The 17,778-nt window shown below is 45.9% G+C and overlaps 1 long non-coding RNA gene and 1 other non-coding gene across 2 annotated transcripts; one reads left to right on the top strand and one right to left on the bottom strand.

Annotated features, from left to right (window-relative positions):
- Nucleotides 1-1,362: 1,362 nt before the first annotated feature.
- On the top strand, nt 1,363-1,525 carry LOC146189777 (U1 spliceosomal RNA). Its single transcript, XR_014707742.1, has one exon. It is a non-coding gene; the product is annotated as a U1 spliceosomal RNA (small nuclear RNA).
- A 5,534-nt stretch (nt 1,526-7,059) lies between these two features.
- On the bottom strand, nt 7,060-8,411 carry LOC146189776 (uncharacterized). Its single transcript, XR_014707310.1, has 2 exons — nt 8,291-8,411; nt 7,060-7,284 (listed from the first exon to the last, which is right to left on the bottom strand). It is a non-coding gene; the product is annotated as an uncharacterized LOC146189776 (long non-coding RNA).
- Between the last annotated feature and the right edge of the window lie 9,367 nt (nt 8,412-17,778).

Genomic DNA, 17,778 nt, shown 5'->3' with positions numbered 1-17,778 from the left:
CAGGTGATCGAAATTTCGCCGAAGCGTTCCGCTACGCATCTCTTCCTCTCTGTTTTCACTCCGCTTCCTGATTTCTCTTACAGCGGAGTTCAGGTGGTTCAGTCCTCTATGGGGAATGCGCCTGATACTGCGCATTTCCTTTCCTGAAAACCAATTACTATTGTTAACACAAATATAATTCCCCGCCGCTGTGGCACAGTGGTTAAAATGTCTAACTACTATACAGGAAAGAGTACTCCGGTTCAAACCCGACCGCCCGCGGCTGCGTTTCGATGAAGGCGAAACAGAGGCGAACCAAAATATTAAAATAATTCAATAATAATCAATTATAATTCATTAAATATGACGTCCTCAAATTATCGCATGACGTCAATGGGTGGGACCAATACTGCGCAACAGTTGTCGCGAGAGGTGCCGTGATCAGAGGTGGAACCACATCGGGGCGCTCGCCTATATGCTGGCGCGCTTGCGACACCGCGCTTGCGAGTAATAGTGGTCCTTATCGCCTAATATAGGGGGCATGTTCTGGCGAAACATGATATTTGTTTTCTGTTAATTATACTTTTCGTTCCTCACAGGCTTCACAGGCTGCTCAAGGAAGGAAGGAAGGAAGGAAGGAAGGAAGGAAGGAAGGAAGGAAGGAAGGAAGGAAGGAAGGAAGGAAGGAAGGAAGGAAGGAAGGAAGGAAGGAAGGAAGGAAGGAAGGAAGGAAGGAAGGAAGGAAGGAAGGAAGGAAGGAAGGAAGGAAGGAAGGAAGGAAGGAAGGAAGGAAGGAAGGAAGGAAGGAAGGAAGGAAGGAAGGAAGGAAGGAAGGAAGGAAGGAAGGAAGGAAGGAAGGAAGGAAGGAAGGAAGGAAGGAAGGAAGGAATGAAGGAAGGAAGGAAGGAAGGAAGGAAGGAAGGAAGGAAGGAAGGAAGGAAGGAAGGAAGGAAGGAAGGAAGGAAGGAAGGAAGGAAGGAAGGAAGGAAGGAAGGAAGGAAGGACTTTATTTAGCCCTATATTATTTTGGCGGTTTTTGGGACGTCTTCAGAGATGTCTCTTTGTTGCATCCACAAGAGCCTTCTCCGTCGACCTCGTCCACTTTGCTTCGAAACTACCTCCGACAGCTCGAAATGGCAGCACTTTCTACCCTTCTTGCTCTTACACTAGCGCGTTATTTTTTTTTTTATTTTTACTTAAACGTGTCAATTACTTATATAAATTGATAACACATTTATGCCTGTGATTGGGTTTCTTGAAATGATTGTATTAAACAACAGGGCCTTTACAGCAACGCAAAAACATTTAGATAACTAGCTCCCGTAACTTGTACAAGACGGTGGCCTGTCCGATATGGCCTGCGAGTCGAGTGACCAGCTCGGCATACTTACCTGGTGCTGGGTCCCCCGACGATCAGGAAAGTCGGGGCCACATGTCGAGGCCTTCCATTGCACTGAGGTTGGCTGACGCACGCCACTACTCCTAACTGGGGTAGATGGGGCATGCAATTTTTGGTAGTGGGGCTGGGCGTTCGCGCCAGCCCCTGCCGTTAGAATACAAAAATAGAGCTTACTATCTCTCATATCAGCCGTGTTATTAGTGTATTCTATTAATCTGCGTGCTATTGTACATCAATACGTCACGGACCGGCCAGACCAATTTCACTTACCTGAAGGAGTTAAACCGCTTGAGAAACATCTATGCAGGCTATACGACCCCATAGGGAAAACATTTGGTCGTAGCTTAGCTTAGCTAGGCCAGGATATACGTAGCGAAAGCATGTGTGCCTGGCGTTTCGGTGCCTACTCCTCTCCAATGCAATGTAATATCATCCAATACAGTGTAACCCAGCCCAATCCAGTCTAATCAAATACAGTCGTGAGCAAAAGTGGTATACAACACTCAGCCGGTGGCGGAGCTCGAGAAAACTGCTCCCCGACTTTATCTATCAGCAGCTAAAGATCGAGAAGATGGTGGCGGTGCCCCACTTAATCCTCATGCATGTGCCGATGTCGCTGTTCTTTACGCTGTCACTACATAGTATTTATATGCAGTGTTTCCGAGCCCTGTCACTGGCTGAGTGTTGTATACCACTTTTGCTCCCGACTGTACATATCATTCCAGTGAAATACAATCCAACCAACCCTGTCCAAATCAATCCAAACCAGTCAATATGAGTGCAATCCAATCGATTCCAGTTTAATCTAGTCCAATCCAATCCTATCCAATGCTGACCACACGCTTCCACGAAATGCCCTGCTGACTAGCTTATCATCATCTCTACTATCATCCTCACGCTAGAGTAGGAGAATTAAGATTCGCTACTCACTTTGTCTAGCTGTGTTGTTGCATTAAAGACGAGACATCTTCTGGTTCCATCTTGCTTGCCAGATGGGGCGGCGAGCGCGCGGCGTCCGCCAGCTGTGGCGGTTGCTAGGCAACGACTCTCTGCCTCCCGCCACGTGAAACTCCTTGTTCGTGGCCAATGTAGCTTTCTCACAACGCGCCGGCGAGGTAGCTCGAGGGTATACGAGCCGAGCTTCCTTCCAATCGGACGATTTACCCAAGCGAGTCGGCCCTACGTGCTCAGACATTCTGAACTACTATAAGGGGGTACGGATCCGCTATCCGCCGCCTCATTGTGACCTAAATCAACAAGAGGCAGTGTACTGGCGAAGACTGCAGACAGGAACATTCCCAAACCTGCATATCCTTAGCAAGATTTACCCGTCGCAATATCGGGACACCTGCCCGTGGTGTGGTAGCAAACCTTCGTTATACCACATCATGTGGGAATGTAGTAATAACGATAGCTTTCGTAAAGACCCGAGTGCGTAACAGTGGGTGGTGGTGGTAGAAAACATTTATATAGGACAAATACAGGAGGTTATGCGTGAGCTGACCCTGAAGGGGCCAACCCTCACAAACACTAGGTGGAGGTCCCTAGTTCGGGACCCCAGTGGCGTCTGCCGCCGCTCGGGCTCGCCCGACTAAGGCCCGTTGGGCCTTCAGGTCGGAGCAGCCGAGCAGGGTCGCCTCCCAGTCCTCCCGGGTTGGGTTCGGGTGAGGGGGGATAGCCGGATTTGAGGGGCAGGCCCACACCATGTGGTAGATGTCCGAAGACACCACCCCACAGTGCAGGCAGCTGCCATAGAAAGCAGGGTCGAAGTGTTTTAGAGCTGCCGGGCACAGCAGTGTGTTTGTATAGAGGCGGAGTAAGAGCCGCTCATCCGCCTTTGAAAGGCCTTTACATGGGCGGGGGTAAAGGCTGTGGCTAGATTGGTAGTAATTTACGATATCTTTGAATGTATAAGCCGGATTAGGATCAGCGTCCTGGTCGGAGGGGGAGGAGGAGTAAACTTCCCGGAGAGAGAGCGCGCGGGCGGCGGCGTCGGCAGCCTCGTTTCCAGCCAGCCCCTGATGAGCAGGAGCCCAAATAATATATCGGGTAGCGGGGTCCCCAATGTAGGAGCTATTTTGAAGTATTCGATAGGCTAGATAAGGGGTCCAGCCCTGTTCGACATTCCGACAGGCCCCTCGCGAGTCGGAAATTATATATTTCGAGTCAGAGTGGGAAGCAGCCAATGCTATGGCGACCTCCTCCGCATGAGTTATGTTGCGGGCCCTGAAGCTAAGACCGTTGACTGTTTTCGCCTCGTGGACGACTGCGGCCGTGTACCACCCCCCATGGTGCGGGCCAGAGGCGTCCACATAAAAAACGCCGGGTTTAGAACCATAATGAGAGCCGGCTCTCCAGCGGCGATCTGTGTTGCCAACTAGGTCTGATCCAGCACGCCTAGCAAGCAGTAAAGCTCAGCGGAGCCCTGGAATAGGGGCACCGACCTTGTGAGAAGAAGGAATATGGACCTCTTCTTTTTCGTCTGCTCCTAGCACAATACCTTTCTAGACAAAATAACGTCTTTCCTATCCTATCCTATCCTACAAATGAGAGGGGCTTAACGCTGCTGAACTGAATGTCGAGCGAAAGCAGTCAGGAGCTTTGGCTGTGGGCGACCGGGCGTTACATGAACACAACTAGCATTCCGCTGAACGCATCAAAGTGTACGGCATTCTACAGTGGTGGTGAACTCTTTATTTCGACCAAAAACAGGGGATAAGTCCAAGGACCGGTTGCGCTAGCTTGGAGGAGGTCGGAGAGGATCTCTTAGGATGTTGCGGCCTCCACCTCTCTCTGAATAAGCCGGCGTTGGTTAGCTGGATGAAGAACTTACTTTCATGACCGGCACATGTGGCGCTGACAGACGCTTCCCTGCTCCACTCGGAAGGTATGTGACCACGGAAGGAACGGTCAGGCCTGAATTGTTGTTGTTGTTGTTGTTGTTGTCCAAATCACTTATGGCACATACCCACAGAGGGGGATCGGCCAAGAATTGGGTAGCAAATAATTTTTTTTTTAATATACTTGCATAAAAAGAAATATATAGAAATATATATATATATATATATATATATATATATATATATATATATATATATATATATATATATATATATATATATATTAATAATAATTGTCTAGGAAGCTTTAGCACACTTTCTTCTTCCTCTACACCTGGAGTGTCTCTTTTCTTCCTCTTCGCACTCTTCGCAACCCGGCGACCGAGTGCAGATCTGTTGGATCCCTCCACGGAGATGCGCGCATGCGCAGTGCGGCAACCTCGTCCTCCTCTCCGTGGAGGCGTATCTGCTGGGATGCCAAGTGCGCGCTGTACGTGACTAGCCTCGGCACTGTTCCTCTTCACAGGATCTGGCGCGCGCTCTCAAGGTCATGTTACACTCGCAGCAATGCCAGCCTTTACCTAGCAGAGAAAATTCCGGGCGGCAGGTTTACGTATGAATAATGAATCATCGGTAGCGAAACCGGCGTTATGTGCTATAGAAGTGGTCCAGAAGCTCCATACTGAGTGTGTGATGTCATGGCTCCTGGCGCCATTCAGGAGCAGACACCAAATTGAACCTCTTGCACACGTGACCTCAAACAAGCATATTTTGGATTAAGGTGCATCGCAATAGGTGAAGAGTTAATTCTTGTGGATTGCGATAGATTAAGTGGATTGTGTTCGATAATGGTAACTTTAGTGGATTTCAGTGGAGTTATGACGGTATTTCCTTTATTTCAGTTTAAATACACAAGGGTTAAATTGGATGAAGGGGTAGACTACGCTGGATTAAGGCAGTGTGTTGTTTTTCGACAGATTACGGTAGATTCATTTGGAATAAGGCAGGCAACGGCGAACCTTGGTCGTTTAATAATTGCGATGGATTAGGGCGGATTGAGGTGAATTATATTAGATTATAGCGCAATAGATGAAAGTATTGGCAATCTATAGTGAATTAGTAAGTGTTATAGAATAGTCAATGATTTCGCCTTCAGTGCAAGTAAGTAGCATAAAGCGCGTTCGTAAATTTTCTTTGTAAGTTATTTCTGTGTTGGAGTTGCTTTGCTTGCGCAATAATTTTTTTCAGTTTATGTAGGAATCAATTTCTGGCAATTAGATTAATTTCCTTGCATCCACAAAAACTTCGTTATTTCGTAAATATCGCGCTGTATCCAGTATCTGTATCCGTCAGTATTCGCTACACGTTTTCTATGGACACCTGGCGACTCCTGCACAGTAGTTGTACTCCCAGTAGCGGCGGGGGCTAGCCTGCCACATAATTTTTTATGCGAAGCATATTAACGTAGGTTTCGGGCCTTCGCGCGACGTCCGGCGGTGGCCACGATTGACCCTGAAGTGGGGTCACGTGACATGACGTCACGTGATGACGTCACACCGGCTGCAGATGGGGCCTCATATCGCGCCGTCGGTCGCCTCCCGGCGGTGGCCACCATTGACCTTGAAGTGAGATCACATGATGTGACGTCACGTGATGACGTCACATCGGCTGCAGATGGGGCCTCATATTGCGCCGTCGGACGTCGCCCGGCGAAGGCCTCCACGCTTCGGTTCGCGCCGTCGCGCGCGACGCGGCGGCGGCGCCACCACCGCTGCATCACGTGATATGTGACGTCACGCCAGGGATGAAGCGGCGCGCGCCCGCCGTCGCGTCAGTCTCTGTGCCCGCAACCGCGCCAGCGTCTTTGCGCCGGGCAAGTATGCGGTCAAGATTCCTCCAAACGTTTAGGACGTTAGTAATAGGAATGCAAAACGAAGGCTGCAGCGTGCTACGGAAACCATAAGAGTGTGTTTGTCGGGCTGCAAAGAATAAAGTACGACGATTAACCTAAAACTACGTCTCCGTTACTTAGCCCCATCCACACTGAGGCAGCTGCTTAACATGCTTCGCATCCACTGGGCTTAACCTTGATAAGCCTCCAATTTTTTTTATCTGTTGTAGGCCGTCATTGCACCCGCCACCGTTTCGGTGGTGGACGAGGGCTGGTGTTGCGGCGCGCGTCTTTCTCTCAATCTTCCTTTTCTTTCTTCTCTATTTTCTCTTATGTCTGCACGAGGCAGCGGAGGTGGCTTAGCTAGAGCCAGTAGCAGGCCCGTGCATTTTCTTTTCCTTCTTCCTACAGCCACAACAACAACAGTTTCGCCTCCATCTAAACGCAGCCGTCCTTAGCCGAGGTCGAACTCGTGTAGTTCGATCTAGAAGTAGGACACCTTAACATCTGTGCCATAGGGCTGGGCCTGCACTTAACTTAAAAATTAGTTTATACTGTAACTGGAAACTAGTATTTGTGGCCTAATGGAGCGTGAGCAACCAGGCAAATCATCAATGCTATTCTTCACGGCAACAACACAAAGACGGGGAAATTATATTTGCATAGCTATCGACGTCGAGCAGCAAAAAAAAAAGTATAATGTGACAAAAAGGCCAGCCGAAGCTATTTTTACCTCTCCAAAGACCAGCACTTGCTGGCTAATTCCCGCCAACTTAGTTTTTGGGCTTAGCTCCGCCGAGTCCTCTTTGTGGCAACTGAGAGCAGCTGGCCACGCGAAGCTTGCCTCGCCGCTAATGGCTCATGTCGTCATTCCTAGACGGCAGAGTACTTAAGCACCATGTAAAAAGACACGCATGCCAGAAGCAAGACGAAGAAAACTTTTGCTTTTTCATAGTTCATGCCAGTTTCTAGGTCACAATTTCGCACTCAGCCTTCTTCAAAGCTGTCTTGTTTTTCCGGGTGATGAACCTGTGGAGATTGGCCAAAGCGATGGCCCGCCTGTAATAGCCGGTCAGTGTCAGATCAGGGCAGCTATTCGGCGAACTGTCGAACTCAACTGCGTACGCCGCTAGACCATACGTGAGGCTTACTGCTGACTGCTTGATGTCGCACACCTGCGAACCGTGAGAGGAGGAAAAGACAAAGACGGCACTCGCTTTAGGACGTTCCCTGAACAGGCGCATGCGCTTAAAGCCTTAACGTAACACGAAAAAAAAAACGAAGAACAAGAAAGAACAGATGGCATTGGGTCTTCAGCGTTCAATTACCTGGAAACAATAGAACACTTCATATCACATTTACGAAAGGCATCAGTGCCGCCGACTATGGAAGCGCTCACTGCCGCCCTAAATGTTATTATTTAGTTGTAACCTTTAAGTGCTATGCCAACACTCAATATTACTAAAAAAAGTAAATAAAAGCCTGTGAGCCGAAAATTAGGGCAACCTTAGCAGGGTAGATGTGTAGGCCAGTTGGTGAGACATTAGGAAAATAAAACCGCAGCAGACACAGGACGGAGGCTGGAGACAACACAGGGCGGTGTTGTCTTTCTTCTTTCTTCTTCTTTTATCTTTCTTCTTCACTTATACAGTCACAATCCGCTTTCGTTAGGCCTGCCGATAGTACGACTTTCTTCTAACCACCTGACAACACCAGCACTTGTGTCCACTTTTATTGAACGGACATTGATCTACTGACTTAAGAAAAATCGGTAAGTTAACGCAGACAATTAAGTGCGGCATATCCGATTTCATCATTCGCAGCTGAAAATGTATTTTATGAGTAGGCTTTATGCATATTATTATGTTATATTTAAATTTCGGTTAAGGGTCGTGAACCACTATTCAAGTGCTACAGTGTCTGTCGAACAGCTGGAGTTATTTTGCAGAGTCAGGGATCATGAATGCTCCATTTCTTGTCGCATAATATAGACCACACACTCACGTCATTAAAACACATAACAGCTCTTATATGTTCGAGTGCTGCACAGTGGTTCTTGTTGGGTATCATCGGTGAATCCCATTATCCGTGTATGTGAAATATTAAAACATATTTGTTATTCAAAACCACTTATCAAGAGTCAACTTTGCTGACCAAAAATTTAGTAGAACACGCACCCACCTTAGCCCGCAGTGCTCGTTCACTGTCGAACGTCATTGCCAGGTCCATTCTCCTGTTGTAGGTCATTGCAGTCCTCAGATTATAATTGTACCGATAATTGTACCAACTACGGTCGTTAGAGCACACCTGAAACATGAGAAGTGGAGAATATATGTAATAAGTTTGGATAATACCTTTGGAGGCGCACTTTTAAACTCGGCTAACATACAGACAGAGAGGATAACCGATGGTCGCTGAGGGTAACAAACTGGATTCCAAGGGAAGGGAAGCGTAGCAGGGGGCGGCAGAAAGTTAGGTGGGCGGATGAGGTTAAGAAGTTCGCAGGGGTCAAGTGGATGCAGCTAGCACAGAACCGGGTTAAGTGGAGAAATATGGGAGAGGCCTTCGCCCTGCAGTGGGTATAATCAGGCTGATGATTATGATGATGATGATGATGCTGCTGCTGATGGTGATGATGATGATGATGATGATGATGATGATGATGATGATGATGACATACAGAAAAAAAAATACGAGACACTTTGGCGACAAAAGTGTACTCTTTGCTTGGCATGCTGCTAGGCACTGCGAATGATTGCGAGAGATTGCTTACTGTTTGCGAGTGCTGGATGGCGGTTAAAGTACGCGACAACTGTTTCTGAGTATGCTAATGCTTTATTGAGACGCATGTTTTGGTGAAGCGCTGGAGGCAACTAATCTTTGGTGACTTCTGTGGTGTCCATTGCTTCATGTCCTTGCTTCATGTCGTTCCACTGCCTGTCTATGAAGCTCTAAAAAGACCACACATGTCGTACTATACATTGCTACTGTGCACTTTTGGTGCTAACGAATTATTGTTAGTTCGCTAACAATTAGTGCTAACTAATTAGTGTTAATTAGTATCAAGTTAGGGCTAACTAATTAAATCTACTTTGTCTTCGAAATTTCCGTCGTCGGCGCTCTGAGCAAAAATAAAGAGCTCGTCTTTGGAAGGTGACAGGGTGATGCACTGATTGGTCGGCGGATTGTGTGACGTCACGAGATGGGAAATAAGCCCTCCGGGAATCTTGGACCCGGAGCAGGACACGAACGCCTATAGGTCACTCGGGTACGGCTCAATTGGACCTTTATATCCCTATTGGGTGGTTTTTAACATAAGTTTGTAGTTTACGAGTGTATGCTAACCAGTACATGGGGACCAACAGATGCACAAATTAGGGGATTAATTATTAACCGGACTGCAAACTGCATGCACGCAAACGAAGGATCAAAACGAGAGCCGGCAGATGGGAGCCATCAAACGTGGTCGTGTCACGCCTGTAAAGGTGGAGCTTGCGACCCCTAAAATTTTCGAATCAAGTTTTCATGACCAGCGTGTCTCTCAAAACATTTTAAACCATCCGTTATTATCCGCATACATACGTGGGCCCAGAAAAGTGCGTCAAACCACAATGGGCACAGGAAATTGCTTTCTTATTCTCGGCCAGCTCCGGCAGCCCCCAAGCCCGACACCTTTCATAGTCCGTCTCTGCCCCGTGGCTGGTTTAGCAGAATGCTCAATGCAGTAATTGGTTCAGTTTCTCTGGGTGCTTAATCTGTCAACAGGCAAAATTATTGCTAGTCTAGTAACAGCATTAACTGCTCTGCTGGCACCTTCAATGTTGCCTTTTTTACTGAGGTCTCCTTATTGTCTTCGCCACAAAGTAAACAGCAGAAAAAATATATTTCAAGTGGATAAAATTGTCAGCAACGTTTTTGCTACGGTCAATAGTCAGATGAATGTGTTTGAAAAACGGCGGGAATGAGTGAAGTTTAATGCTCAGGCGGAGCTCTAATTGTTCCGGCGCTCGTATGAAAAATATAGGTAATTTAGGTAAGTGGGCCAAATGTGAAGGATGTGCGCTAATGTCTCGTTTCATTTAGCTTTCGGCTCCAGGCGTTAAGGTCCGACTCAATGCAATGCTCGCCGGAATCAGTGTGATCCGCCGTTTCACGCGTGATGTATACACTTCCAAACAATCTGCATTTCCTCCACCCGGCGCCGGGTTCAGCGCTGAACAGCAGCCTTCACGCTGTCCCATCATTAAGAGCAACAGGGGGAGCTTAATGGCAGAGCGCTACCAACTTTTGTGACTTCTTAACACACAGGAAGCGCAAGCTCATGTTTATGAACGCAGACAGGTGGCGTTGTGTGATGCGGGTGCAAATCGAGTGTGCACGGTTGCTCCTAGATAATACTTCCTCTTCTCACCATGCTCTGTGTCATGGCGTTGCAATCGATGCGTGAACATTACTCGCAGTCCGCCTGTAATGGTCTGATAGGAAACCTTACGTTTCAACGCAGTGTCTTTATAATGATAGAACTGCGAGGCGTGTCACTTGTCATGGTGTAAAAAATCCTCTCCTGCTTACAGTTTTGAATCAATACATGCTTCCGATGACCTCCAACAGCTTCGAGTTCAGGTTGGAACTTCAGCCACAGCCACTTTGGCTAGCTATGTTCCCACCAAAGTTCAAGGTCAAGGTCAAAGGTTAAAGCTAATGCCAAAGGTCAACTGACGTGGAAAGTAGCTTAACAATTATGATCAGCTGCTTGGCAAGACATCATCACTGACATCAATCTCGAGTATATATAGATGGGCGTCGCGCGCCTCGGTCTGAGCTATCGCTTCACACTAGGTTTAAACAATGCTAAACCACAGCCAATTTTTTTTTCGCCTTCGGGCTTCATGGTGTAACGGTGGTGGCGCAAGTACTTACAGACGCGGGCTTGAAGAAAGACTGAAAGCCCTTGCAGGGCGCAAAAAACCCAAACTGATCAGTGTGAGGTCTTCGACCAACTGTCCCTCGCAAAGTCAGATAGATGCGGGCCTGCATCGTGAACGACAGTGCCAGGGCAGGGTAGGTGGTCACGTTGGCGATGTGTCTCAACATTTGTATAGAGGCATCCTGCGAAGAAGAGCAGCGTGAAAAACACGGCATGAAAGGAACATAAGCAAAAAGAGAAGGCAGAGTACAAAACTGTGGTATTTCTTTCTGGTATCGTCCGTGCATAAAAAACATATTTTCTGGAAGTGAAATAATCCAGGGGCAGGCTTGGCGGGAAAGTAGAATGACTATAACCAGCAACTGCTTCGATAACCTGATGAGACCTCGCCCACCCCTTCCTGAGTATTTTCACGTAGCGAGACACACAGTGCATTTCGTGGCGCCGAACAAAAGTGGCGTTTCCCGTAGAAAGGGCTGCCCACTTCACGACGAATTCACCTTCATTGGCTCGCTGCGTGTAATGCTAACGAAGCAATTCGTTCCTAACATTCTTATGTTAGGAAAAGAATGTTATAGCTATCTTTTCTTTCGGAGTAATTGCGAGTATATATGTAATAGATGGTTTTACTCTTTCTTCGTTCGTCTCTAATGTGGCATATGTCTGTGATAAAAAGTGCCTATCATTAACTGAAGGGGATCTAGCTCGATTCACATACTTTCTGCTTTAAGGGAATGTTTTATATTCCCTAGGATAAGAATTATGTTAGAGGAAAATTTCACTATCTTAACCATTTTAGACGCTCTGCCCCGTTACCGCTCACGTTAAGAGATATCGTAGGTACAGGTTTAGGCAGGCCAGCAAGACGGCGACCCCGGCGCGATTCAAGCTGGGTATCCGCCTTCGAGAGTAGTGGTGAACAGTTCCTCCTTTTTTCTCGCCAAAATGTTGCGGGCGAGATTTTTAGTCGCCAGAGCACGAGCATGGGAATCTAACTGAGTCCGCTTGCCTAGAAAGAGACGGAGGCAAATATGAGGATGATGAATAGGCAGGCCTGTGCTCGGACTCACGCTCGTTCTACGGCCAAAAAATCTCGCCCGTAACAAACTCATGTACAGACACTCCTAAAGATTACGAACTAACATCTGCATGTTACAATGAAAAGAGACATTTGGCACACGAGACTATAACAAAGGACGTCATCCCGATTTGCGCAACTAGTGAACCGTTGATTAAATAAACTATTCTTGAGACTAATTGCTTAAATGATGAGCATTGCAATTGATGAGGTTCACATGTGATGTCTTGTTAGCTTAACACCTTATATTTATTTGTCCAAAATAAAATAAAAAGATTAGCAAAAACTTTTTCTGTGTTCTGCTGGTTATCGGCACATATTTATCCCATATAATGCGCTTTTCGCGGAACATTCAATTTATATTAACCTTACACCTAATATCATGGCACATAGAATAGGGTAAACTGCGTGCCCTTTCAAATATTTTCGAAAATGAGCGACCTTTAATTCGCAGTAAATGCCAGTATCAGCTTACATTCACTGTTCATATTATCTGCAAAGCCGCAATGGGTAATCAATTAAAATTATCCCCAACATAAACTACTTTGGGTGAGACGCAACTGAAACTTTGGTTAGCAAATTCAAAGTACTTAAGGTTCATGTTGTCTTCCTATTGATTCAGAATGAAGGCAGCGTAAACGCTTTGACGACGGTTTCAGTTCTTAAGATCTAAATGTAAGTTATGTCCTCTCAAAGGCTGATATTCATCTCATTTTGCCCAGATAGAACGGGTTAAGTACAAAGTAAGTTGTGCTACTTTACTACGAGATTTAAGTTGTAAAAGTATGGCACATATAATGGAAATTATCTGTTTACTGCAGACGTTGGCTCTTCTGCAAACGATAACCATCCTTATAGCGAATATCCGACGCATCTTTCTGTCTTCTTTAATCAATACGCACCGTCGTAATGCGCCTGCGTGTCGCTCATCCTCAGAATCATTCTTGTGGTCCTCTATCGACCCGTTTCGACGGAGTGTTTTTAGAAAATATACGAAGCGCTCACCAAAGTGTGGCCGTAGGTAGGAGTGAAGTCTTGCGGAAATTCAAATACCGTCGGCGGCATGATGAAACAGTCCGACGTCATGCTGTCTGGGTACGAAAGGTGACCTAGTGCTATGAATATTTCTGGTTCGAATATTTCCCTGTGTGGAAAGCAGATCATGTACACGGTTGATTCTGAGTAATTTGAAAACATTTATCCTAATCATATACGCGCCATCTTAATCCTGATAATTTGTCCTGACTGGTTCGAAGTTAGGAGTTACGAACCTGTACACGGAGATACGAACCTGTACCTGTACGCCTGTACACAGTCAGTCGCGCGTGCAGCACTACGATGCGTGACAGCATACATTCAAGAAATGAAGGTACCCGAGGATTCGGGATCGTATTTTGTGGATCTTTTACACTTTACGATTGTTTCTGGACGACCGCGTTTATGGGGGACAAACCGCCAAACGTGTATAACACTGCTTATCGTCGTCACGAGCCCACAGTGTATCCTCCTTATTGACGGACTTTTTGTGGCAACTGGGTTATGAAACGAAACCCCGAGATCTGCAGTCATCTCGCCATAGAGTCTGACAAGACTAGGCATTCAGTGTTGTGGCATTCAATGTTGCACTGGAACTTCTTGCGCCCGTCCCGTTGAGATATCGCCTCGAAAGTAAGAGAGGGGGTCCATTTATTACATATCGAACCTAAGCAACTTCCCACCTCCCTCACTTTCTATATCGCGATCTTAAGAAAAAAGGGGGTGCTTAGTATTGAGTATATTCTAGTAATCTTTGCGGTGTGGATGAACAAACGGACTCACTTCATCATGTTTCCATAGCTGAGGAAAAGAGACGGGTTGACCGGTGCAACTCCAAGTGATGTAACAACACGCCGAGTCGCCGTCTCCATGGGTTTAAGGTGTCCCTGAATCTTCTGTACAAGGAAAAGAAATAAGTTCCAATTGAATGATAGGTTCTGCTCCTGCTGAACAGCTATAGTTTCTCGCAGCGTTTTTTAATTCGCATTCGCTGTCACATTCACGGTAAAAAGAGTGCTGCCGTAATCTAAACAAATACACTCTCAAACCACCTTCTCTCCTAAAACATTCATCCGCACGTCGCTCCACACAATGGAGTTAATAGAGAGATTTAGCTTACCGTGATCCGCGATCCGCCACCGTGGCCCGCTACCCTGCAGGGGCGCGGCGCACAAGCTGATTGGTCTCGACGCGGCAGGTCTATGTGACGACATCCAATATGTGGCGCCATCTATCGGCATCAAAGTGATCTGGGCATGCGCAGTGGAACGCGCGGTAGCGGATCACGGTAGCGGATCGCGGATCACGGTAAGCTAAAACTCTCTAATGAGTTCACTACAGCAAAAAAAAAATGAAACAATGTGTCGTAAAATGTAAAAATAACTTGAATTTCTCTTTAGTTTCGTGGCTCTTTTAGATGTTTTTTAACACACTAAAGTCGTATTTTGGAAACTCCACGAAAAGTTGACAATTATGGACCTTAAAAATGTCTGATGTGCTTTTATAGGACCCTGCAGTTCCGCACTTCCGCGCTTTAGTCAAGGCGCTCTTGGCGATTGTAAGCAGAACACAGCTCACAAATCATTCGCTACCTCTTGTAGAGGAAAAAAGAAACCTTGCGGTATAATTTGGAGGTCGCGTGTGGACAAAATAGAATGTATGAAAACAAGTGAAATTCATCAATCAATTTCCGCAAGAGGATAAGGCCTCCTTCTGCGAAATTCAAGATTTTTACTTTCTGTGATTTGTGAAGAAAAGCTTTTCAGCGGAGTTGGTTTTCACGAGCGATCGTTGCGGGTTCCGTGCAACTCCACGGTCTACCAAAGGACGAAGAGGAGGCTCTTGTTTTACAAGCGGAAAGATCGCGACGAGCTCTCACTGCGGGATGTCGTAACTTATAATCATCCCCACTAAAAACCCAAACGTTCAACCGGGTAATAACCTCAAAAAATCTCACCAAGTCGCATAGACTCTCATACGGTGGACATCATTATCATAAAATATTTCGCATACTTTATGATAACGTACAAGAAACTGAGATATTATGCAACTATATGCGATTTGTATGTGATTTCTTATGCAAATTGAGTGAGTTTGTGTGAGAAAATGTGAGGTTATTGTCTCATACAATTTTTTTAGTAGGGTAGAATGAGAACGAATTAAAAAAAAAAGTATACTTATGTGCTCCTGCCTCTCCCAAGGTTAGCCGTTGAGGGCAAATTAGACAGCTTCACTCCTCTGGCTCATTGGAAAAGGAAGGATCAGAAATTATCGTGGAGCTGTGTCTTCATGCAAAGAGCGCATGAGATATGACAACTAGAAATCCACAAAACGACCAAGCATTTCATCGTTGTCCGCCTTAGACAAAGATGGGAATGAAGGCGACACTGCTTTGATTACCTTCAATATGTTCAGCGCCCTTGTTATGTACTGCACAGAGGTGTAGTGGAGGAACACGTTGAGAAAACCAAGGTGCGATATGTTGTGCTGCCAGAGCTGGTTCAGGCCAGCGTCAAAATCGGGCGTCGTGTATTCCCTCTGCACGTCCGGCGATCTGAAGAAGAACGTTAGCACATTTGCGTGAACACTACGAAGGGAGACGAATCACCGATAGGCTAGCCGGAGAACGTCAGGTGGCATTGTTGTTTGTCGAATGATGTAGCCATGAAAATTAACCGATTTCGTCTAAATCAGTTCTTTAGGCCGAGTAGTGGCGCAGTCATATCTAAGAATGTCTGTATAATAGCTACGCACAAAACATGACAGATGGCTTAGCACGTACATTCCGAGAAAAGGAAAAAGCACATGTCTTGCACTTTTGTAGATATCTGCTCCCCCTCCAGAAATTCAACTTGGAGTCTTTTATCTATGCATTTAACTGCATAAGGTAACGCTAGCTAGATTAATACTTCCACGCATCCGCAAGAGTCACGTTATTTCAGGTGAATAGAATGTCGCAATAGTTGGTGATGAACCAATTTATTAGCCGAACGGGGAGACACAGAATGCTGTTCTCTGCACCTAGCACAGATGCAGAACATCCGGAGTGATTGTGCAGGCAATTATTACTTGCATAAGTGGCATCTATAGTGCTGCAGTCCTCTCCATAAAACTCTCCCTTTTTCTTGGGATTACGCCTTGATCGTACGGCGGTCTGCGAACGCGCAGTGCGACGAAGGTAAACACGCGTAATAAGATGGTTCCGTTCGATGACTTCAGCTTATAAACGTGCGAGAGCCTACTCCAGCGAGGCTCCATTTCATAAACAATCTATTTGTTGCCATACAACTAACCCCCTACTTACCATCGCACTGACAGCGGTAGCCCATTTATCTTTTCACAATAATTTCTCGCTTTAAATAGCATCTTTAGGCTGCATGCGAAATTTCACAAAGCGCGTGCACCGCGGTATTCCCTTGTCATTTTTGTCAATATTTGATTCCACTATTGTTTGTCTGGTTATCTATTCCTTATCACACCTTCCCATTGGTGAAGGTTCCGTTTTGTTTTGTTTTGTTTTTTTCTAGAGCCTCCAAAGTCTAACATCACTTCTTCATATCTCTTTGCTGGAATACTGGATTTCTCAATCTGGGTTCCGAGGACTGCTTTTGTGGATTCAGCAAGCTGTCATTGCAGTGTTTTGTAATCAATTTAGAGACCTCAGAATGAGCGCGAAGCTGCTGTTCAATAAAAAGTAATAGTCAAACTGAACAAAACAATATAATGCTCATAATATAGTTTAAGGAGAGAAAACCGGGACAGGAGGAGCAACATCACCTGATTGTGACTGAGATGGGGGCTGGAGGAAGAGGTATATCTTTGGCGCATATATTTATAGTCGTTGGGGATCCCCGATACAAAAATGTTTGAGAGCCCGGTATAAGCCAACACCACCTCTTTGCCATTTCCAACACTTTCGCAGATAGGTCCTAGCACTGGCCGTTTTTTGCCAGTATTGCATTAATTTCGATTTTTTTCTGTCGCTACTCCAGGTTGCCAGCCTCTTGACACTATGTTTTCTGTCCTTCGTCTTTTCGCAGGTTTTATTCATTTCTCTTCATTAAACACTTTTTTCATAGAAGAAATCAAGCTCTACCGGCGACACTCACAGAGCTGAAGAACCTTTCGTGGCATTGAATGGAAACCCAAAATCACGACCCAGCGACCCAGTGACCTGGAATATGGTGTTGAAATGACGATAGTGTGTATTCTACATACCAACCATTTTCTAAGCCAGCATTTCTGCAAACATGCCCGCAATATGTTTACATAACAGAGCCCTGTATGCAGGCAGGCAAACCAAAATGACAGCCAACAACTGCGGACAAATTCCGAAAACAAATTCTTGAACGCAATTGTTTTAGCATATTATATCGGTGCACTATAACAATCAACATACCCGCAGATTCTCATCCGGCAGGCTTCAATTATTTCGCCTATATTTTCAAAAACGCAGCTGAGTATTTTATTATGCACAGGAACTACTTCAGAGTAAAGCTTTTGGTACGCATTGGAAGCTTTATTTATTTCTATCAATTTGTTCGTTAAAAAATCTTGCAACATTAAATATCTCTCTCAAAACTATTTTTAAGAACGAAGCAAATTGCTACGACTGCAGGAAGACTTCGG

Source organism: Amblyomma maculatum, chromosome 5 (assembly GCF_055883805.1).
Source record: "Amblyomma maculatum isolate TAMU_Amacu chromosome 5, ASM5588380v1, whole genome shotgun sequence".
NCBI lineage: Eukaryota > Metazoa > Arthropoda > Arachnida > Ixodida > Ixodidae > Amblyomma > Amblyomma maculatum.
Note: the sequence above shows the minus strand (reverse complement) of the source record. Positions and strands in the feature narration are given on the sequence as shown.